The following is a 23,841-nucleotide window of genomic DNA, read 5'->3' as shown; positions in this document are numbered from 1 at the left end:
GGTGTGGAGCTCTGCTGTTCCTCATGAATTAATACAAAGTACTACTGTTTTTCTATTCAATTCAAGCTTATTCCTATTCTAAGATATCCATTCGCACCCAAGAACATGATGAATGTGATGATTATGTGACGCTCATCATCATTCTCACCTATGAACGCGTGCCTGACAAACACTTACGTTCTACATGCAAACAAGCTAGAATGAGTATCTCTTGGATATCTAATACAGAGGACCGAGTCCGAGATATTAGAATCTTCATGGTATAATTTAGAACCCATGGATGGCCATTCCTGAGATCCGGAAAGTCTAAACTTTGTCTGTGGTATTCCGAGTAGGATTCGGGAAGGGATGGCTATGACGAACTTCAAACTCGCGAGTATTGGGCGTAGTGACAGACGCAAAAGGAGGGTGAATCCTATTCCAGTATGATCGAGAACCTCCAGATGATTAGCCATGTAGTGACAGCGCATCGGACTATTTTCACAGAGAGGATGGGAAGTAGCCATTGACAACGGTGATGCCCTACACAAAGCTTGCCATGGAAGGGAGTAGGAAGGATTGGATGAAGACAGTAGGAAAGCAGAGGTTCAGAGGAACGAAAGCATCTCTATACACTTATCTGAAATTCTCACTAATGAATTACATAAGTATCTCTATCTTTATTTTCTGTTTAATTATTATTATTATTCGAAAACTCCATAACCTTTTAATATCCGCCTGACTGAGATTTACAAGGTGACCATAGCTTGTTTCATACCAACAATCTCCGTGGGATCGACCCTTACTCACGTAAGGTTTATTACTTGGACGACCCAGTGCACTTGCTGGTTAGTTGTACGAAGTTGTGAAATAGAATTAAGATCATGAACGTGCGTATTGAGTTTTTAGCGCCGTTACCAAGGAAGCAATGATCACGATTTCGCACACCAAGTTTTTGGCGCCGTTGCCGGAGATTGTTCAAGTTTGGACAATTGACGGTTCATCTTGTTACTCAGATTAGGTAATTTTATTTTAATTTTAAGCTTTTTATTATTCTTATTTTCGAAAAAATCAAAAAAATATTTTCTTCTTTTTCATTTTTCCCAATTAATTCTCGAAAAATACAAAAAAATTTACAAAATCATAAAATCAAAAATATTTTTTGTGTTTCTTGTTTGAGTCTTGACTCAAGTTTTAAGTTTGGTGTCAATTGCATCTTTTTAATTTTCTAAAAAATTATTTTCGAAAATTTCATGCATTGCATTCTTCATGATCTTCAAGTTGTTCTTAGCCAGTCTTCTTGTTTGATCTTCATATTTTCTTGTTTTGTGTCTTTTCTTGTTTTTCATATGCATTCTTGAATTCTTAGTGTCTAAAAATTAAAAAAAATTTTAAGTTTGGTGTCTGGCATGTTTTCTTTTCTTGAAAATTTTTCAAAAATAAGTTCTTGGTGTTCATCTTGACATTCAAAGTGTTCTTGGTGTTCATCTTGAGATTCATAGTGTTCTTGCATTGAGTCAATTTTGTGTTTTTCTCTTCCATCATTAAAAAATTCAAAAATAAAAAAAAAATTATCTTTCCCTTTTTCACTCATAAATTTTCGAAAATTTGAGTTGACTTTTTTAAAACTTTTTAAAATTTAGTTGTTTCTTATGAGTCAAATCAAATTTTCAATTTGAAAATTCTATCTTTTTCAAAACTTTTTCAAAAATCAAATCTTTTTCATTTTTTCTTTATGATTTTCGAAAATTTCAAAAATTATTTTCAAAATCTTTTTCTTAATTTTATTTCAAAATTTTCGAAACTTAACTAACAAGTAATGTGATTGGTTCAAAAATTTGAAGTTTGTTACTTTCTTGTTAAGAAAGGTTCAATCTTTATGTTCTAGAATCTTATCTTTTAGTTTCTTGTTAGTCAAGTAATCAATTTTAATCTTAAAAATTAAATCTTTTTAATTATATCTTTTTATCATATCCTTTATATCATATCTTTTTCAAAATTTTATCTTTTTTTAAAAAAAAAAATTTGATTTTAAAATATCTTTTCCAACTTCTTATCTTCTTATCTTTTCAAAATTGATTTTCAAATCTTTTTCAATCAACTAATTTATTGACTTTTTGTTTGTTTCTTATCTTTTTCAAAACCACCTAACTACTCTTCTCTCTCTAATTTTCGAAAATACCTCCCTCTTTTTCAAAAATTCTTTTTAATTAATTAATTATTTTAAATTTTAATTTAACTTAATTTCAATTTTAATTTCCGAATTTTAACCTTAATTTTTATTTTTAATTTGTTTAAATTTTCGAATTCTTCTTTTTCTCATCTTATTCTGTTTATTTATTCAATTACTAACACTTCTCCTCATCTCAAATCACTGCTCCTATCCTCACCCTTGTGTTTGAATTATCCATTCTTCTTCACTCCTATTCCCTTTCTTCTTCTAGTAACAATAAGGAACCTCTTTACTGTGACATAGAGGATTCCTCTTCTTTTCTTGTTCTCTTCTCTTTCATATGAGCAGGAACAAGGAAAAACGCATTCTTGTTGAAGCTGATCCAGAACCTGAAAGGACTCTGAAGAGGAAACTAAGAAAAGCTAAAATACAACAATCCAGAGATAACCTTACAGAAATTTTCGAAAAGGAAAAGGAGATGGCAGCCGAAAATAATAATAATGCAAGGAGGATGCTTGGTGATTATACTACACCTACTTCCAAGTTTGATGGAAGAAGCATCTCAATCCCCACCATTGGAGCAAACAATTTTGAGCTGAAACCTCAATTAGTTGCTCTAATGCAACAGAACTGCAAATTCCATGGACTTCCATCAGAAGATCCCTACCAGTTTTTAAGTGAGTTCCTGCAGATCTGTGAGACTGTTAAGCCTAATGGAGTAGATCCTGAAGTCTACAGGCTCATGCTTTTCCCTTTTGCTATAAGAGACAGAGCTAGAACATGGTTGGACTCAGAACCTAAAGATAGACTGAACTCTTGGGATAAGCTGGTCACGGCCTTCTTGGCTAAGTTCTTTCCTCCTCAAAAGCTGAGCAAGCTTAGAGTGGATGTTCAGACCTTCAAGCAAAAAGATGGTGAATCCCTCTATGAAGCTTGGGAAAGATACAAACAGATGACCAAAAGGTGACCTCCTGACATGCTTTCAGAATGGACCATTCTGGATATATTCTATTATGGTCTGTCTGAGTTCTCCAAGATGTCACTGGACCATTCTGCAGGTGGATCCATTCACCTAAAGAAAACGCCTGCAGAAGCTCAAGAACTTATTGACATGGTTGCAAATAATCAATTCATGTATACTTCTGAGAGAAATTCCGTGAATAATGGGACGCCTCAGAAGAAGGGAGTTCTTGAAATTGATACTCTGAATGCCATATTGGCTCAGAATAAAATATTGACTCAACAAGTCAATATGATCTCTCAGAGTCTGAATGGATTGAAGGAATCATCCAACAGTACTCAAGAGGCATCTTCTGAGGAAGAAGCTTATGATCCTGAGAACCCTGCAATAGCAGAGGTGAATTACATGGGTGAACCTTATGGAAACACCTATAATTCCTCATGGAGAAATCATCCAAATCTCTCATGAAAGGATCAACAAAAGCCTCAACAAGGCTTTAATAATGGTGGAAGAAACAGGTTTAGCAATAGCAAGCCTTTTCCATCATCTTCTCAGCAACAGACAGAGAACTCTGAACAAAATACCTCTAATTTAGCAAACTTAGTCTCTGATCTGTCCAAGGCCACTCTAAGTTTCATGAGTGAAACAAGGTCCTCCATAAGAAATTTGGAGGCACAAGTGGGCCAGCTGAGTAAGAAAATCACTGAAACACCTCCTAGTACTCTCCCAAGCAATACAGCAGAGAATCCAAAGAGAGAGTGCAAGGTCATTGATATAACAATCATGGACGAACCCACAAAAGAGGAAGAGGACGTGAATCCCAGTGAGGAAGACCTCCTGGGACGTCCAGTGATCAACAAGGAGTTTTCCATTGAGGAACCAAAGGAATCTGAGGCTCATCTAGAGACCATAGAGATTCCAATGAACCTCCTTATGCCCTTCATGAGCTCTGATGAGTATTCTTCTTCTGAAGAGAATGAGGATGTTACTGAAGAGCAAGTTGCCAAGTACCTTGGTGCAATCATGAAGCTGAATGCCAAATTATTTGGCAATGAGACTTGGGAAGATGAACCTCCCTTGCTCATCAATGAACTAAGTGATCTGGATCAACTGACATTGCCTCAGAAGAAACAGGATCCTGAAAAGTTCTTAATACCTTGTACCATAGGCACCATGACCTTTGAGAAGGCTCTGTGTGACCTTGGGTCAGGGATAAACCTCATGCCACTCTCTGTAATGGAGAAACTAGGAATCTTTGAGGTGCAAGCTACTAGAATCTCATTAGAAATGGCAGACAACTCAAGAAAATAGGCTTATGGACAAGTAGAGGACGTGCTAGTAAAGGTTAAAGGCCTTTACATCCCTACTGATTTCATAATCCTAGACACTGGGAAGGATGAGGATGAATCCATCATCCTTGGAAGACCTTTCCTAGCCACAGCAGGAGCTGTGATAGATGTTAACAGAGGAGAATTAGTCCTTCAATTGAAGGGGGACTACCTTGTGTTTAAGGCCCAAGGCTATCCTTCTGTGACAATGGAGAGGAAGCATAAAAAGCTTCTCTCAGTACAGAGTCAACCAAAGCCCCCACAATCAAACTCTAAGTTTGGTGTTGGGAGGCCTCAGCCAAACTCTAAGTTTGGTGTTGGGAGTCTATAAAATTGACCTGATCACCTGTGTGGCTCCGTGAGAGCCCACTGTCAAGCTATTGACATTAAAGAAGCGCTTGTTGGGAGGCAACCCAATTTTTATTTATCTAATTTTATTTTTATTTTCATTGTTCTTTCATGTTTTATTAGGTTCATAATCATGTGGAGTCACAAAATAAATACAAAAATTAAAAACAGAATCAAAAACAGCAGAAGAAAAATCACACCCTGGAGGAAGGACTTACTGGCGTTTAAACGCCAGTAAGGAGCATCTGGCTGGCGTTCAACACCAAAACAGAGTATGGATCTGGCGTTGAACGCCAGAAACAAGCAACATCCTGGCGTTCAAATGCCAGGAATGCACCCTGAGAAGAGCTGGCGCTGAACGCCAGAAACAAGCATAGAACTGGCGTTCAACAACAGAAACATGCTGCATCTAGGCGTTGAACGCCCAGAACAAGCATCAATTCAGCGTTTAAATGCCAGAATTGCATGCAAAGGCGTTTTACATGCCTAATTGGTGCAGGGATGCAAATCCTTGACACCTCAGGATCTGTGGACCCCATAGGATCATCTCAGCATCTGTGGACCCCACAAGATCCCCACCTACCTCCACTCATATTCTTCCCTCTTCTAAACATTCATCCTCTCTTTCCAATAAAAACCCTTCCCCAAAGCCCTTCACCAATCACCTCAATCTCTCTTCCCTATTACCACCTACCACCACTCACATCCATCCACTCTTCCCCATAAACTCCACCTACCTTCAAAATTCAAAATCACTTTCCCACCCAAACCCACCCAATATGGCCGAACCTACCCCCTCTCCCCTCACTATATAAACCCCTCCATCCCTCCTTCATTTCCACACAACACAACCCTCTCTTCTATACCTTGGCCGAATACACCCCCTCACTCTCCTCCATATTTTCTCTTCTTCTACTTCTTTTCTTTCTTCTCTTGCTCGAGGGCGAGTAATATTCTATGTTTGGTGTGGTAAAAGCATAAGCTTTTTGTTTTTCCATTACCATTGATGGCACCTAAGACCGGAGAAACCTCTAGAAAAGGGAAAGGGAAAACAAAAGCTTCCACCTCTGAGTCATGGGAGATGGAAAGATTCATCTCCAAAGCCCATCAAGACCACTTCTATGATGTTGTGGCCAAGAAGAAGGTGATCCCCGAGGTCCCTTTCAAACTCAAGAAAAATGAGTATCCGGAGATCCGACATAAGATCCAAAGAAGAGGTTGGGAAGTTCTAACCAACCCCATTCAACAAGTCGAAATCCTAATGGTTCAAGAGTTCTATGCAAACGCATGGATCACTAGGAACCATGATCAAAGTGTGAACCCGAATCCAAAGCATTGGCTCACCATGGTTCGGGGGAAATACTTAGATTTTAGTCCGGAAAATGTAAGGCTGGCGTTCAACTTGCCAATCATGGAAGAGAACGCACGCCCCTACACAAGAAGAGTCAACTTTGATCAAAAGTTGGACCAAGTCCTCATGGACATATGTGTGGAAGAAGCTCAATGGAAGATTGACTCAAAAGGCAAACCGGTTCAACTGAGAAGATTGGACTTTAAGCCTGTAGCTAGAGGATGGTTGGAGTTCATTCAACGCTCAATCATTCCCACTAGCAACTGGTCTGAAGTTACTATAGACCGGGCCATCATGATCCATAGTATCATGATTGGGGAGGAAGTGGAAGTTCATGAGATTATACCTCAAGAACTCTACAAGGTGGCTGACAAGTCTTCCACTATGGCGAGGTTGGCCTTCCCTCACCTCATTTCCCATCTATGCAATTCGGCTGGGATTGACATAGAAGGATATGTCCTCATTGATGAGGACAAGCCCATCACTAAGAAAAGGATGGAGCAAACAAGAGAGCCTATTCATGGATCTCAAGAGACGCATGAAGAAGCTCATCACCAAGAAATCCCTGAGATGCCTCAAGGGATGCACTTCCCTCCACAAAACTATTGGGAGCAAATCAACACCTCCCTAGGAGAATTAAGTTCCAACATGGGATAACTAAGGGTGGAACATCAAGAGCATTCCATCATCCTCCATGAAATTAGAGAAGATCAAAGAGCTATGAGGGAGGAGCAACAAAGACAAGGAAGAGACATAGAGGAGCTCAAAAGCACCATTGGTTCTTCAAGAAGAGGAAGACGTCACCCTCACTAAGGTGGACTCATTCCTTAATCTCCTTGTTTATTTATTTTCCTGTTTTTCGATTTTGAGCTTTATGATTATTTATATTTGTGTCTTTACTATATGATCATTAGTGTCTAAGAGTCTATGCCTTAAAGTTATAAATATGAATCCATCACCTCTCTTAAATAAAAACTGTTCTAAAAACAAAAGAACAAGAAGTACATGGTTTCGAATTCATCCTTGAAACTAGTTTAATTATTTTGATGTGGTGGCAACACTTTTTGTTTCCTGAATGTATGCTTGAACAGTGCATATGTCTCTTGAAGTTGTTGTTTATGAATGTTAAATATGTTGGCTCTTGAAAGAATGATGAAAAGGAGAAATGTTATTTGATAATCTGAAAAATCATAAAAATGATTCTTGAAGCAAGAAAAAGCAGTGAATACAAAAAGCTTGCAGAAAAAAAAATGGCGAAAAAAAAAGAGAAAGAAAAAGAAAAAGCAAGCAGAAAAAGCCAAAAGCTCTTAAAACCAAAAGGCAAGAGCAAAAAGCCAATAGCCCTTAAAACCAAAAGGCAAGGGTAATAAAAAGGATCCAAGGCTTTGAGCATCAGTGGATAGGAGGGTCTAAAGGAATAAAATCCTGGCCTAAGCGGCTAAACCAAGTTGTCCCTAACCATGTGCTTGTGGCGTGAAGGTGTAAAGTGAAAACTTGAGACTGAGCTGTTAAAGTCAAGGTCTAAAGCAAAAAAAGAGTGTGCTTAAGAACCCTGGACACCTCTAATTGGGGACTTTAGCAAACCTGAGTCACAATCTGAAAAGGTTCACCCAGTTATGTGTCTGTGGCATTTATGTATCCGGTGGTAATACTGGAAAACAAAGTGCTTAGGGCCACGGCCAAGACTCATAAAGTAGCTGTGTTCAAGAATCAACATGCTGAACTAGGAGAATCAATAACACTATCTGAACTCTGAGTTCCTCTAGATGCCAATCATTCTGAACTTCAATGGATAAAGTGAGATGCCAAAACTATTCAAGAGGCAAAAAGCTACAAGTCCCGCTCATCTGATTGGAGCTAAGTTTCATTGATAGTTTGGAATTTATAGTATATTCTCTTCTTTTTATCCTATTTTATTTTCAGTTGCTTGGGGACAAGCAACAATTTAAGTTTGGTGTTGTGATGAGCGGATAATTTATACGCTTTTTGGCATTGTTTTTACATAGTTTTTAGTATGATTTGGTTAGTTTTTAGTATATTTTTATTAGTTTTTAATTAAAAATCACATTTCTGGACTTTACTATGAGTTTGTGTGTTTTTTTGTGATTTCAGGTATTTTCTGGCTAAAATTGAGGGACCTGAGCAAAAATCAGATTCAGAGGTTGAAGAAGGACTACAGATGCTGTTGGATTCTGACCTCCCTGCACTCAAAGTGGATTTTCTGGAGCTACAGAACTCCAAATGGCGCGCTTCTAATTGCGTTGGAAAGTAGACATCCAGAAATTTCCAGAAATATATAATAGTCTATACTTTTCCCGAGTTTAGATGACGCAAACTGGCGTTGAACGCCAGTTCCATGTTGCAGTCTAGCGTTCAGCGCCAGAAACAAGTTGCAAAGTGGAGTTCAACGCCAGAAACACGTTACAAACTGGCATTCAACTCCAAAATTGACCTCTCCACATGAAAGCTTCATGCTCAGCCCAAGCACACACCAAGTGGGCCCCGAAAGTGGATTTCTGCATTAATTACTTACTTCTGTAAACCTTAGTAGCTAGTCTAGTATAAATAGGACTCTTTACTATTGTATTTGACATCTTTGGATTACCTTTTGATCTTTAGATCACGTTTGGGGGCTGGCCTCTCGGCCATGCCTGGACCATTATCACTTATGTATTTTCAATGGTAGAGTTTCTACACTCCATAGATTAAGGTGTGGAGCTCTGCTGTTCCTCATGAATTAATACAAAGTACTACTGTTTTTCTATTCAATTCAAGCTTATTCCTATTCTAAGATATCCATTCGCACCTAAGAACATGATGAATGTGATGATTATGTGATTCTCATCATCATTCTCACCTATGAACGCGTTCCTGACAAACACTTCCGTTCTACATGCAAACAAGCTAGAATGAGTATCTCTTGGATATCTAATACAGAGGACCGAGTCCGAGATATTAGAATCTTCGTGATATAAGTTAGAACCCATGGATGGCCATTCCTGAGATCCGGAAAGTCTAAACCTTGTCTGTGGTATTCCGAGTAGGATCCGGGAAGAGATGGCTATGACGAACTTCAAACTCGCGAGTACTGGGTGTAGTGACAGACGCAAAAGGAGGGTGAATCCTATTCCAGTATGATCGAGAACCTCCAGATGATTAGACATGCAGTGACAGTGCATCGGACCATTTTCACAGAGAGGATGGGAAGTAGCCATTGACAACGGTGATGCCCTACACAAAGCTTGCCATGGAAGGGAGTAGGAAGGATTGGATGAAGACAGCAGGAAAGCAGAGGTTCAGAGGAACGAAAGCATCTCTATACACTTATCTGAAAATCTCACTAATGAATTACATAAGTATCTCTATCTTTATTTTCTGTTTAATTATTATTATTATTCGAAAACTCCATAACCTTTTAATATCCGCCTGACTGAGATTTACAAGGTGACCATAGCTTGCTTCATACCAACAATCTCCGTGGGATCGACCCTTACTCACGTAAGGTTTATTACTTGGACGACCCAGTGCACTTGCTGGTTAGTTGTACGAAGTTGTGAAATAGAATTAAGATCATGAACGTGCGTATTGAGTTTTTAGCGCCGTTACCAAGGAAGCAATGATCACGATTCGCACACCAATACATAAATGCCACAGATACATAAATGGGTGAACCTTTTCAGATTGTGATTCAGCTTTGCTAGAGTCCCCAGTTAGAGGTGTCCAGAGCTCTTAAACACACTCTTTTTGATTTGGACCACGACTTTAACCGCTCAGTCTCAAGCCTTTTACTTGACAACTTCACGCCACAAGCACATGGTTTGGGACAGCTTGATTTAGCCGCTTAGGCTAGGATGTTATTCCTTTGGACCCTCCTATCCATTAATGCTCAAAGCCTTGGATCCTTTTTACCCTTGCCTTTTGGTTTAAAGGGCTATTGGCTTTTTCTGCTTGCTTTTTCTTTTTCTTTCTTTTTTTCTTTATTTTTTGCCCTCTTTTTTTTCGCAAGCTTTCTGTTTCACTGCTTTTTCTTGCTTCAAGAATCAATTTTATGATTTTTCAGATTATCAATAACATTTCTCCTTTTTCATTATTCTTTCAAGAGCCAACAATTTTAACATCCATAAACAACAATGTCAAAAATATGCACTGTTCAAGTATTCATTCAGAAAATAAAAAGTATTGCCACCACATCAAAATAATTAAACTAATTTCAAGATAGAATTTGAAACTCATGTACTTCTTTTTCTTTTTCAGAAAATATTTTTCATTTAAGAAAGATGAAGGATTCATAGGACATTCATAGCTTTAAGACATAGACACTAGACACTAATGATCATGTAATAAAGATAAAAAAACATAGACAAAACATAAAGCATGGAAACCGAAAAACAGAAGAATAAGAACAGGGAAATTAAAGAACGGGTCCACCTTAGTGATGGCGGCTAGTTCTTCCTCTTGAATATCTTATTGAGTGCTTGAGCTCCTCTATGTCTCTTCCTTGCCTTTGTTGCTCCTCTCTCATGGCCTTTTGGTCTTCTCTGATTTCATTGAGGATAATGGAGTGCTCTTGTTGAGGTCCATGAGAGGGCTCTCTTGTTTGCTCCATCCTCTTTCTAGTGATGGGCTTTTGAGATGAATCTCTCCATCTCCCATGACTCGGAGTTGGAAGCAACTGCCTTCCCTTTCCTCTTCCTAGAGGTTTCTCCGGCCTTAGGTGCCATTAATGGTTATGGAAAAACAAAAAGCAAAGCTTTTTTTCCACACCAAACTTAAAAGGTTTGCTCGTCCTCAAGCAAAATAAGATAGAAGGGGGTAGAAGAAGAATGATGCAATTAATTTTGAAAACTTATTACTGTATGCAAGAAAAAGAGTTGAAAAAGAATTTGAAAAGATATGTAAGTTTTGAAAATGTTTTGGAAGGATTTGAAAAGAATTGAAAAAGAATTAAAAATAATTGGAAAGATTATTAATATTTGAAATTAGAAATTGAAGATGAACGTTTAAAATATGTTTGATGCAAAAAATTATGAATTAAAACATGAAAAATTGAAAAAAATCGAATTGGAAACAAAATTACCTCCCTTGTGTCATCCTAGCGTTAAACGCCCAGAATGCTATCCATTCTGGCGTTTAACGCCCACTAGACTGCCTATTTGGGCGTTTAACGCCCAACCAGATACCCTGGCTGGCGTTAAACGCCAGGAATCCTTCTTTACTGGGCGTTTTTCTGAACGCCCAGAATGCTGCCTGCATGGGCGTTAAACGCCCATTCTGCTATCCTTACTGGCGTTTAAACGCCAGTAAGCCTATCCTCCAGGGTGTGCTATTTTTTATGCTATTTTTTTATTTTGATTTATTTCTGCAACTATTTTTATGACTTCACATGATCATCAACCTAAAGAAAACATAAAATAACAATGGAAAACAAATGTCTAAAATAAATATAATTAAATAACATTGGGTTGCCTCCCAATAAGTGCTTCTTTAATGTCAATAGCTTGACAGTGAGCTCTTAGAGGGCTTCACAGAGACTCAGAGCTTAATGGTGGTCTCCCAACACCAAACTTAGAAGTTGAGTGTGGGGGCTCTATTTGACTCTGTATTGAGAAAAGCTTTTCATGCTTCCTCTCCATGGTTACAGAAGAAGATCCTTGAGCCTTAAACACAAGGTAGTTTTCATTCAATTGAAGGACTAACTCTCCTCTATCCACATCAATCACAGCCCTTGCTGTGGCCAGGAAGGGTCTTCCAAGGATGATGGATTCATCCTCATCCTTCCCAGTGTCTAGGATTATTAAATCAGTAGGGATGTAAAGGCCTTCAACCTTCACTAAGACATCCTCTTCAAGTCCATAAGCCTGTTTCATTGATTTGTCTGCCATCTCTAGTGAGATTCTTGCAACTTGTACCTCAAAGATCCCTAGTTTCTCCATTACAGAGAGTGGCATGAGGTTTATTCGAGCTTTCTCAAAGGTCATGGTGCCTATGGTACAGGGTATTAAGAACTTTCTGGGATCCGGTTTCTTCTGAGGTAATTTTAGCTGAACCAAAGCATTCAGTTCATTGATGAGCAATGGAGGTTCATCCTCCCAAATCTCATTACCAAATAACTTGGCATTCAGCTTCATGATTGCTCCTAGATACTAAGCAACTTGCTCTTCAACAATATCTTCATCTTCTTCAGAGGAAGAATACTCATCAAAGCTCATGAATGGCAACAGTAAGTTTAGTGGAATCTCTATGGTCTCTGTATGAGCCTCAGATTCCTTTGGTTTCTCAGGAGGTAACTCCTTAGTGGTCAGTGGACGTCCATTGAGGTCTTCCTCACTAGAAATCACTGCCTCTTCCTCCTCTATGGGTTCGGCCATTTTGGTTATATTGATGGTCTTGCACTCTCTCTTTGGATTCTCTTCTGTATTGCTTGGGAGAGTACTAGGAGGAGTTTCAGTAACTCTTTTACTCAGCTGACCCACTTGTGCCTCCAAATTTCTGATGGAGGACCTTGTTTCAGTCATGAAACTGAGAATGGTCTTAGATAGATCAGAGACTATGGTTGCTAAGTCAAAGAGGCTCTGCTTAGAATTCTCTATCTTTTGCTGAGAAGATGATGGAAAAGGCTTGCTATGTCTACTTCTTTTTCGAAAATTTCTGTTAGATCCTCTCCAGAGTGTTATGCCTTAGCTTCTCTTAGCTTCCTCTTTAGAGTCCTTTCAGGTTCAGGATCAGCTTCAACAAGAATGTCTTTATCCCTGTTCCTGCTCATATGAAAAAGAAGAGAACAAAGAGAGAATAGGAATCCTCTATGTCACAGTATAGAGATTTCTTTATATGAGTAGAAGAAGAGAAGAATAGAAGGATGAGGTAGAGAGAGAATAAAGAGAATTCGAACACAGAGAGAAGGAGAGGGTTCGAATTTTAAGAAGAAGAGAAGTGTTAGTAATTAGATAAATAAATAGAAAGAGATGAGAGAGAGAGATTATTCAAATTTTAATTAAAATAAAAGAAAATATTTTTGTTTTTATTTTAATTATAAGTTAGAATTCAAAATTATTAAAAGAAATAAAATAAATTTAAAATTTAAAATAATTAGTTAAATAAAAAGAATTTTGAAAAAGTGGTTAGTGATTTTCGAAAATTAAAGAGAGAGAAAAGTAGTTAGGTGGTTTTGAAAAAGATAAGAAATAGTAAAACAAATAAAAAGTCAAGTGGTTAATTGAAAAAGATTTGAAAACAAATTTTGAAAAGATAAGAAGTTAGAAAAAGATTTTGAAATTAAGTTTTGAAAAAGATATGATTGAAATTTATTTTGAAAAGATTTGAAAAAGAAATTTAAAAAGATTTGATTTTGAAAATTAAAGTTGATGACTTGACTAACAAGAAACTAAAAGATATGATTCTAGAATTTAAAGATTGAACCTTTCTTAACAGGAAAGTAACAAACTTGAAATTTTTGAATCAAAACATTAAATGTTAGCAATGATTTCGAAAATTATGAAATAAAAATAAGAAAAAGATTTTGAAAATTTTATTTTGAAGAATTTTCAAAAAACAGGAAAGAAAAATGAAAAAGATTTGATTTTGAAAAAGATTTGAAAAGATAGAATTTTTAAATTGAAATTTTGACTTGACTAACAAGAAACAACTAAATTTTAAAAATTTTTTACTAAGTCAATCCAAAATTTCGAAATTTATGAGTAAAATAAGGAAAAGATATTTTTTTTTATTTTTGAATTAGTGAAGAGAGAGAAAAACAACAAAAAGACACAAAACATAAGAAATTAAGATCAAAACAACTAATGCATGCAAGAACACTTTGAATGTCAAGATCATAATGAACATCAAGAACATATTTTTGAAAATTTTTAAGAAAAAAAACACATGCAAGACACCAAACTTAAAAATTTTTAATGTTTAGACACCATGAATTCGAAAATGCACAAGAAAAACAAGAAAAGACACAAAACAAGAAAATTTAAAGATCAAACAAGGAAAATCATCAAGAACAACTTGAAGATCAAGAAGAACACAATGCATATATTTTCGAAAATTTAAGAAGAATTAAAACATGCAATTGACACAAAACTTAAAATTTGACACAAGACTCAAACAAGAAACACAAAATTTTTTTGGTTTTTATGACTTTATTAAATTTTTTTGTATTTTATATATATATATTTCGAAAATAAAAATAATAAAAACTTAAACATAAAATAAAATTACCCAATCTAAGCAACAAGATGAACCGTCAGTTGTCCAAAATCGAACAATTCCCGGCAACGGCGCCAAAAACTTGGTGTGGGAAATTGTGATTCACACTTTTCACAACTCCGCACAACTAACCAGCAAGTGCACTGGGTCGTCCAAGTAATACCTTACGTGAGTAAGGGTCGATCCCACGGAGATTGTCGGCTTGAAGCAAGCTATGGTCATCTTGTAAATCTCAGTCAGACGGATTCAAATGGTTATGGGTTTTTATAATTAAAAGATAAATAAAACATAAAATAAAATAAAGATACTTATGTAATTCATTGGAGGGAATTTCAGATAAGCATTTGGAGATACTTTGTTGTTTCTGAACCTCTGCTTTCCTATTGCCTTCTTCCAATCATGCGCACTCCCTTCCATGGCAAGCTGTATGATCCTCTCGGATGAAAAATACCAGGTACGATCTCTGCACGGCTAATCAACTGTCGGATTTCTCGTCTCGGATGAAAAATACCAAGTACAGCTACCGCACGGCTAATCATCTGTCGGTTCTCGCTAGCGTCAGAATAGGACCATTGTCCTTTTGCACACTTTCACTGCGCCCAACATTCGCAAGTTTGAAGCTCGTCACAGTCATCCCTTCCCAGATCCTACTCGAAATACCACAGACAAGGTTTAGACTTTCCGAATCTCATGAATGGCTGACAATGGTTCTAGCCTATACCACGAAGGTTCTGATCTTAGATTCGAATGCTCTGTTGTCAGGAGAAACGATGCGAATCGCGGATCAGAGACCCAAGAGAATATACTCCGGCTGTCGTCCAATGACTACGTTGAACATCATGTAGACCGCTTTGTGGTTGTCAGGCACGCGGATCTTGGCTAAGCAAGTAACGAAGATTGGGTGATTGTCACGGGTCACCCCTTCATTCTGACTTAACTAAATTAAGTACGAGAGTATATCTTGGAGAAGAAGTAAGCATGAATTGAAAGAAAAACACTAGTACTTGCATTAATTCATGAAGAATAGCAGAGCTCCACACCTTAATCTATGAGGTGTAGAAACTCCACCGTAGAAAATACGTAAGTGAAAATAGTTTAGGCATGGCCATGTGGCCAGCCTCCAAGTCCAAGTCTCAATGTAAAAATGATCAAAAGATCCGAATACAATAGTAAAAAGTTCTATTTATACTAAACTAGAACTTAGGTTTACAGAAAATGAGTAACTAAGTGCAGATAGTGCAGAAATCCACTCCCGGGGCCCACTTAGTGTGTGCTTGGGCTGAGAATTGAAGCTTTCACGTGCATAGGCCATCCTTGGAGTTAAACGCCAGCTTGGGTGCCATTTTGGGCGTTTAACTCCAGTTCTGGTGCTAGTTCCGGCGTTTTACTCCAGAAAAGGATCTTTGGTGGGCGTTTAGACGCCAGTTTGGGCCATCAAATCTCGGATAAAGTATAGACTATTATATATTGCTGGAAAGCCCAAGATGTCTACTTTCCAACGCAATTGAGAGCACGCCAATTGGGCTTCTGTAGCTCCAAAAAATCCACTTCGAGTGCAGGAGGGTCAGAATCCAACAGCATCTGCAGTCCTTTCTCAGCCTCTAAATCAGATTTTTGCTCAGGTCCCTCAATTTCAGCCAGAAAATACCTGAAATTACAGAAAAACACACAAACTCATAGTAAAGTCCAGAAATATGATTTTTGCATAAAAACTAATAAAATATAATAAAAAGTAACTAAACATACTAAAAACTATGTAAAAATAATGCCAAAAAGGTATAAATTATCCGCTCATCAGTGAGATTTTGAGCTTATTTGATTGGTTGCATCTTATCAACCAATATTTTATTTTGGTGTATGTTGTTCTCTCTAAGATTGTGATCTTTGTCTTGCTTAATTCTATATTTCCATTGTTTGATGTATACATGCACTTATGTGATTGAGGCATTTGTTTCACTAAAGCTCACATACCCATATAGCCTTAACCTTTCATCATCCTTTCAAACCAATATTGAGTTTGTTTCACCCCATTTATTCTTTATTTTAGCACATCACTAATTTTAAGAGAAAAACAATGAATGTCCTTAATTAGAATCATTGGTTAGCTTAGACTAGTGAGAGTATTCATGAATTAAGTGTGGAGAAATTGGGATTGGAACATTTGGTTTGGGAATTGTGTATTATATATTTTTGTGAAAATGTGAAAAAGATAGTTGAGCACATATTCTTGCATTCAATACCTTAATCATATGTATTGATTTCTCGTATATGTATATTAACCACCACATATATAAAAAGATTAAAAAGAAAAAATAAATAAATAAAAAAAGAAAACAATAAAAAGGGGACAAAATGCCCCAAAGTACATGATGGTAGCAATGCATATGTATTTTACTCAAATTTGGGATGCATGAATATGTGGAAAACATAGTTAATGGATAGTTAGGTTTTGCACTGTAATTACATGGATTGTCCTAGGTTAGGTGGGAAGTTTAGGTTAATCATGGATTCAGATTTTAGTCCACTTAACCAAATACATTCCTATCTTGACCCTAACCCCATTACAGCCCTTGAAAAGACCTCTTGATATGTGTATTCGTGCATTATATTTTTGTTGATTAGTAGAAGAAGAGCAAGCCATAGAAAGTAAGATTAGTAGAGAATCGAGAGAATCGACCCTTAAACACTAGAGTGTTTAAAGTGTATACACTTACGGTGAGGATTCGATGCTCGATTCTGTTTCCGGCTTTCACGAGCTTTCTTCTTGCAAGTCTATTTGTACTTCATTTTGAGATTTGAATTAGTGGAATCCAGTTCATATTTATTCTTGAAAAATGGACTTACTTTTAATCAAGAAGGCAGAAATATTTTGTATTTAGTTGCATTCATATAAATAGGTTACATTGAATAAATCCTACCGTTCCTCTTCACCCCTTTATAGCTTTTCTTGAGCTTAGCATGAGGACATGCTAATATTTAAGCGTGGGGAGATTGATAAACCAATATTTTATGGTATATTTTGGATTGAATTGAGTGGATTTTGTCAACTATTCTCACACTTATTCATGTAAATTGCATGTTTTTAAGTTTCCTTCCTAATTTTGTGCTATGATTGAAAACATGCTTCCTAGGCCTTAAAATTACTAATTTTTAATCCTCTTTTATTACCATTCGATGTCGTGATTTGTGTGTTAAGTGATTTCAGGGTTTATAGGGCAGGAATGGCTTAGAGGATGGAAGGAAAGTATGCAAAACTGGAAGGAACACAAGAAATTGAAGATTTGAGAAACTAGAAGTGACGCGTACGCATGGCAGAAGCGTGCGCATGACCAGGAGCATCGTCCGCTGACGCGTATGCATGGATGACGCGTACGCGTGACCAAGCCATAGTCCAAATAACGCGCACGCGTGGCCAGTGCAAAGTTCAAACAACGCGTACGCGTGACTGAAGCATACGCGTGGCAAGTGTCACGTGCCTCAGTAAAGAAAATTCGCTGTGGGCGATTTCTGGGCTGCTTTTGACCCATTTTCAGGCCCAAAAATGAAGACAAGAGGCTACAGAGTGGAGCTGGAAGGCATCATTTGAATCATTCATTCATTTTCACACACTTTAGGTTTTAAATGTAGAATTCTAGAGAGCAATGCTCTCTCCTCTCTCTAGGTTTTAGGGTTTCTTTTTTCAATTTCATCTTATATTTAGATTTAATTCTTGTTTTCATTTACATTTCCTTGCAACCTATTGTTCCTGCACCTTTGTCCTTTATTTCTACTTGTCATTTTCTTCACTTTGTTGCCTTTATGTTATGCACTCTTGCTACTCTTGATCTTTATTAATGCAATTTATATTTCATGTTATTAATGCTTTCTTTAATTTGTGTTATTGTTTTCTTGCAATTGTTAGTCTTGGGTTTTACTATTTCTTGTTAGTTTTTCATGTTTTTATTTTGCGCCTTCCAAGTGTTTGATAAAATACTTGGTTGGATTTTAAAATAGATTTTTGTGTTGTTGACTTGGGTTGATGATTTGGAGACTCTTGAATTGTCAAAGTCTCTTGTTGATTGGTAATTGAAGATTGCCGGTTAGCTTGAACTTCACTAAATCTAGTCTCTCACTATGAGTTGACTAGGACTTGTGAACTCAAGTTGATTGTATGCACTTGACTTTCCTTCATTAGTTAGAGGTTAACTAAGTAAAGGCAATTTACATTTACCATCACAATTGACGACGATAATGAGGATAGGACTTCTAATTCTCTTTCCTTGCTAAGAGCTTTCTTAGTTATTAGTTTATTTTCTTGCCATTTTACTTTCTTGTTTCTTATTACAAAAACCCTAAAATATACCTCATAACCAATAATAAACTACACTTCCCTGCAATTCCTTTGAGATACGACCTGAGGTTTAAATACTTTGGTTAATTTTATTGAGTTTGCTTAAGTGACCAACAAATTAAACGTTGATTGAGGTTTAATTGTCGATTTAGACCTATATTTGCAACGCAATTTTATTGAGAAATTCTTTACCAACATTTTTTCTCCATCACTGTTGGAACTGGCATGGAGACTGAGACGCGTAGAGGAGAAGTCATGTGACCGTCGGGTCGAGTTGTTGGGGTTAGACTTCGGTTTTCTAATAGTTTGGGCTCGTTTGTTTGGCTCGTTTGTTGGGGTTGTTGGTTATTATTTACTCTATAGGTATCAGATAGAAAATTAATTTTACCAAATTTATGCCAAATTTGGTAGGAAATGATTTTTTTTTTTTTTTGGACATTGTAGAAAATTATTTGAATTGAGCGTTTTATAACCCAAATATACTTCAAGAGATTCGTTTGGGCCAAGAGGTATCTCGAACCAAGTTGAAATATTGGACCAAATATTTTCAATATCCAATCTAGTAACTTGTTTCCTGTCGTAAAATTAATCATCATAGTTAAGTTGTAAAATTAATCATCGCATTTAAGTTGTTGTTGTTATTTTCTATTTTTTAAATTACTGTGAATCCATTTGTGAAGCTATATCATATGATAATCGGGTGTGTTTGGGCCCAATGCAAAAAAAAAAAAAATCTGGAATCGTACATGTCCTATCAGTATTGATGAATTCATAAATTAGGTTAGCTAAGATTGTGTTTGGTTCTTAGAATAAGATAATGAAAATAAAATATAAAAAATAAAAATACAAAAATTAGTGTTTTATATTTTGTTTAATAATAAATTAGAATAAATTATAAAAATTTAATTTATTTTAATTTTTTGTTTAAAAAAATTTGGGAAAAAATATCATAATAAAAAAATAATTATAAAAAATTAATAAGAATAATAAAAGAAAAAATAAAAAATAAGTTGTGTTTTTTGTTAGTATTTTTGTATTTTTTCTGTTAAGATAAACACAAAATATACTAATTCAGCATCTTTGAACACAAAATTTCTATTATCTATATCTTATCTGTCAAATATAATTTTGTATTCTATTTGTAAACAAATGCAACCTAACATACTATAAAGAGAAAAAATAAATGAAAAGGGACACTATAAATTAATAGATTTATAGGATATATATTATATATCGTTCAATTAATTAATTAATTATGTCATATATATATGGTATAGCTCTCAACGGATTGTTTGTTCTATATTAGGTGGTGTTAGATAATTAAGACTTGAGAGTAGGGGTAGCAAACGGGCCGGCCTGCCTCAACCCGCCCTGTCTAGGCCTGCACCATAAACGGGGTGGGTCGGCCCACCCCGCTAACTAAAGTGGGTTCAAAATATCAGTGCGCCTCGCTTTATGGCGGATTGGCGGGTCGGCGGGCTAGCCCGCTTATCTCTTTTTTTTTTTTTGAAAAAAAATAATAATTAAAAAATTTAATATAAATAAAAAATAGTCAAATTATAATATAAATTTTTTTACTATCTTTTTTTAATTTTTAACTTCAATAAAATTGTTCAAAATAATATTTGTTAATAAAGTCATCTTTATTTTAAAAAACAAGTCACATAATTTAAGCATATATATGAAATTATAAAATAAAATAAATAAAGTTAATAACTAAAAGAAGAATAAAAATAAAAATAAAAATAAAGTGTTTAAAAATGATATAATTATTAATTTTGTAGTAGTAATTACTCTTTTATTTAATAAAAAATAAAAAATAAAAATCCTTGGCCCGGCGAGCTGCCCTGCCCGTCCCTCCAAAACCCGCAAATTTGGCAGTGCGGGTTTGGCGGATTTTTTAAATTTCGCGATTTTCAAAATCTAGCCCGACCCGCCTTTTTTAGCGGGTTCGGCGGATCGACTCGACGGATTCGACCCGTTTTACCACCCCCTACTTGAGAGTATCCCATACATTTTTTAACCTTAAGTTTAGAAGATTATATTTACCAAAAGTCCAATTTAATTTTATTTACAAATTGCATTAGTTGTTACAGTTAAATATTATTAATGATATTATACATTTGTAAAACTTTCTAGAATTGTTATGATCTTATTTTATAAAAATAAATATCTAGATATTATGATAAAGAACTCTAGAAGTTAAGTAAATAAATCAAATATTAGAAATATTTAAAATTAGTATCTAAAAATATTTAGGTTAATATCTAGAAATATCTAAGATTTAGAATTATCTAAAATCAATTTTTAGAGCCTATAAATAGGTCATCATAGAGTTTATTATAACTAACTAACAAACATATCAAACTCTACTAGTCTTTGTACTTTCTCCTTAACCTATCAATAGTATAACTATCAAATTTCTAAAATCAATTATCCAAACTATTTATTCATCAAAACTACATTTGCTACAATGTTCAAGTCCATAATACACTAAATCAACATCAAACTATTTCATAAAATTAACAGTGGCATTAAAGTTACATTCAGTCATCTATTGGGCGTCAAATCTTTCTTCCTAATCTATCAACCATACATATCCACCACATTATAACCTACTCAAAAAAAAAATTTTCATAACCATAACAATCTCAACCATCAATATTTTCATGCCCATATTGTCAGAAGTTAATTATGAGGACTGACATTCTCAAATGAAAAATTTTCTACAAGCACAAGACTTGTGGGATGTTGTCCACGAAGTGTTCATTATGCCAAAAAATCAAGCAATACTTTTTGCTGCAACAAAAATTGAAGAAAGTGCAACAAAGAAATTATATTGCTATGCTTCCTCCAACAAATTGTAACGAAGACAATCTTTTCAAGGATAAGAGGAATATCATCAGCTAAAGAAGTGTGAAAAAATTTGGAGTAAGAGTTCAGAGGCGACACAAAGGTACGTACAATCCTCCTTCAATCTCTAAAGAAGCAATATGCAAATATGAAAATGAAATATTTTGAGAAAATAAAAAGTTATTATACAAGATTAATGATTTTAGTAAGTGAAATGAAAGTTTATGGAGAATACTTGTCCCATAAAAAGATAGTAGAGAAAATATTCATTAGTTTGCCTTTAAAATTTGATTGTAAAGTGTCTACAATTGAAGAAACTAAAGATTTATCAACACTAATACTAACAGAGTTAATAAACTCACTACACGCTTTTGAACAAAGACTAGCAAGTCGAAATGATAAAAATTTAATAGAAAATACATTTCAGTCTAAACTCAATATAAAATCTTAGAATCTAAATAAAAAAGGAGGAGAAAAAAGACAAGCAAATTCTAAAAGTTCAGACACTTCTAAAAAAGTAGAAAATAAAACTAAAAATAGAAAACAATGTTCTCCTTATGGCATATGTAAGAAAATCAACCACCTAAAGAAGGATTGTTGGCATCGTGAAAAATCACAATGCCATAATTATAAAAGGTTTGGCCATATAAAAAAAAAGACGGTAGGATGAAGATCAATCATCAAGCAAACTTCTCAGAAGAAAAGGAGGGAGAAGAGTACCTATTCTATGCATCATCACAAGAAAAGTGCAAGAAGAAAGATGACATATGGTATCTCGATAGTGATTACAGTAATCACATGACAGGTGATCAAAGCCTATTCAGTGACATCAATAAATCTGTTCGATCTGGCATCAGACTTGAAGACGAAACAATCATGCAGGCGAATGGCAAAAGTACAATCACCGTTCACACTAAGATAGGAACTACGAATATTTATGATGTTCTATTAGTTCCTAAATTAGCACAGAATCTACTTAGTATTGGCCAAATATTGGAGAAAGGCTACATATTACACTTTGAAGAAGACTCATGCACCATAAGTGAAAGAAAAACTAAAAGACTTCTAGCAATCATCAAAAATAGGAGCTTTCCACTCAAATAGAATTATATCATAGAAACTGTATTAAAGACACAAGAAGATAACTCATGGCTGTGTCATCAAAGATTTTTCCATTTTCACTTTTATGGATTAAAGCTGTTACATCAAAAATAACTAATGAGAGATCTACCAAGCCTCACAGAGATTAATGAACCTTGCAAAGGATGCTTACTTGGCAAGTAATATCGTCAACCATTTTTTTCTAGAAGAGCTTGGTGAGCCAATGAGATGCTTGAATTAGTTCACACTGACGTTTGTGGTCCGACGAAGACTCCATGACTCTAACAATAGGTACTTCATTCTCTTCATCGATGATTATACTAGAATAACGTGGGTATATTTCCTACGTGAAAGATCAGAGATTTTTGGCATCTTCAAGAAATTCAAGCAACATGTGGAGAAGCAAAGTGGTCGTAGCATCAAGGTGCTTTGTAGCGATAGAGGAACTGAATACACTTCTAAAGAATTTAATAAATTCTGCAAAGAAGAGGGTGTTGAGCGTCAACTCACAGTGGGATATGCTCCTGAGCAAAATGGAGTATTTGAAAAGAAAAATAGAACTATGATAGAGATGGCACACTTGATCTTCAAGGAGAAAAATCTGCCAAATATCTTATGGGCAGAAGCTGTTTACACAACAGTATACTTACTAAATCGTAGTCCCACTAAGACAGTAGAAAATAAAACTCCAATCAAAGCATGGAGTGGATGAAAACCTTCTGCAAAGCATCTAAGAGTCTTTAGATACTTATGCTATGTCCACATTCCCACACAAAAAAGAAGTAAGTTGGATGAGAAGACAGAAAAAGAAATCTTCCTTAGGTATAATTGATACAGGCCAAACGTCGATTCGAAATTTCTTCTCAATAAAAGAGTCGCTTCGTTGCAAGTATAGTTCCAAACTAACAATTGACCCGCATCAAAGTTTAGTTTTGGTTGTCACAAGTTCAACCCAATAAAAATAATCGAGAGTATTACTCCCGGGTCATTCTCCCTAGGAATTACAATCGAATGCTCAATTATTGGTTATAAGATTCACGGGGGTGGGTTGATAAAAAAGCAAGAATTTAAATGACAATAAAATAAAAAAACAACTAAAGATAACAAATACTAAAGAGGCATTCATGGCAAGGATTGAGCTTCAAGATTTTCTATCCTAGTCATTAATCATAATACAATAATTACCAAGAGTTAAACCTATTACGTTAT

General features: G+C 35.6%; 1 non-coding gene across 1 annotated transcript; it reads right to left on the bottom strand.

The window, feature by feature from the left end:
• Positions 1-3,026: 3,026 nt before the first annotated feature.
• Positions 3,027-3,134, bottom strand: LOC148581543 (small nucleolar RNA R71). The gene has a single exon (XR_015897202.1). It is a non-coding gene; the product is annotated as a small nucleolar RNA R71 (small nucleolar RNA).
• Between the last annotated feature and the right edge of the window lie 20,707 nt (positions 3,135-23,841).

The sequence above is a fragment of the Arachis ipaensis genome, chromosome B10, assembly GCF_059453495.1.
Source record: "Arachis ipaensis isolate K30076 ecotype BB chromosome B10, ASM5945349v1, whole genome shotgun sequence".
In the NCBI taxonomy this organism is placed as follows: Eukaryota; Viridiplantae; Streptophyta; class Magnoliopsida; order Fabales; family Fabaceae; genus Arachis; species Arachis ipaensis.
The sequence above is the reverse complement of the archived record's forward strand: the minus strand, read 5'-3'. Positions and strand labels throughout refer to the sequence as shown.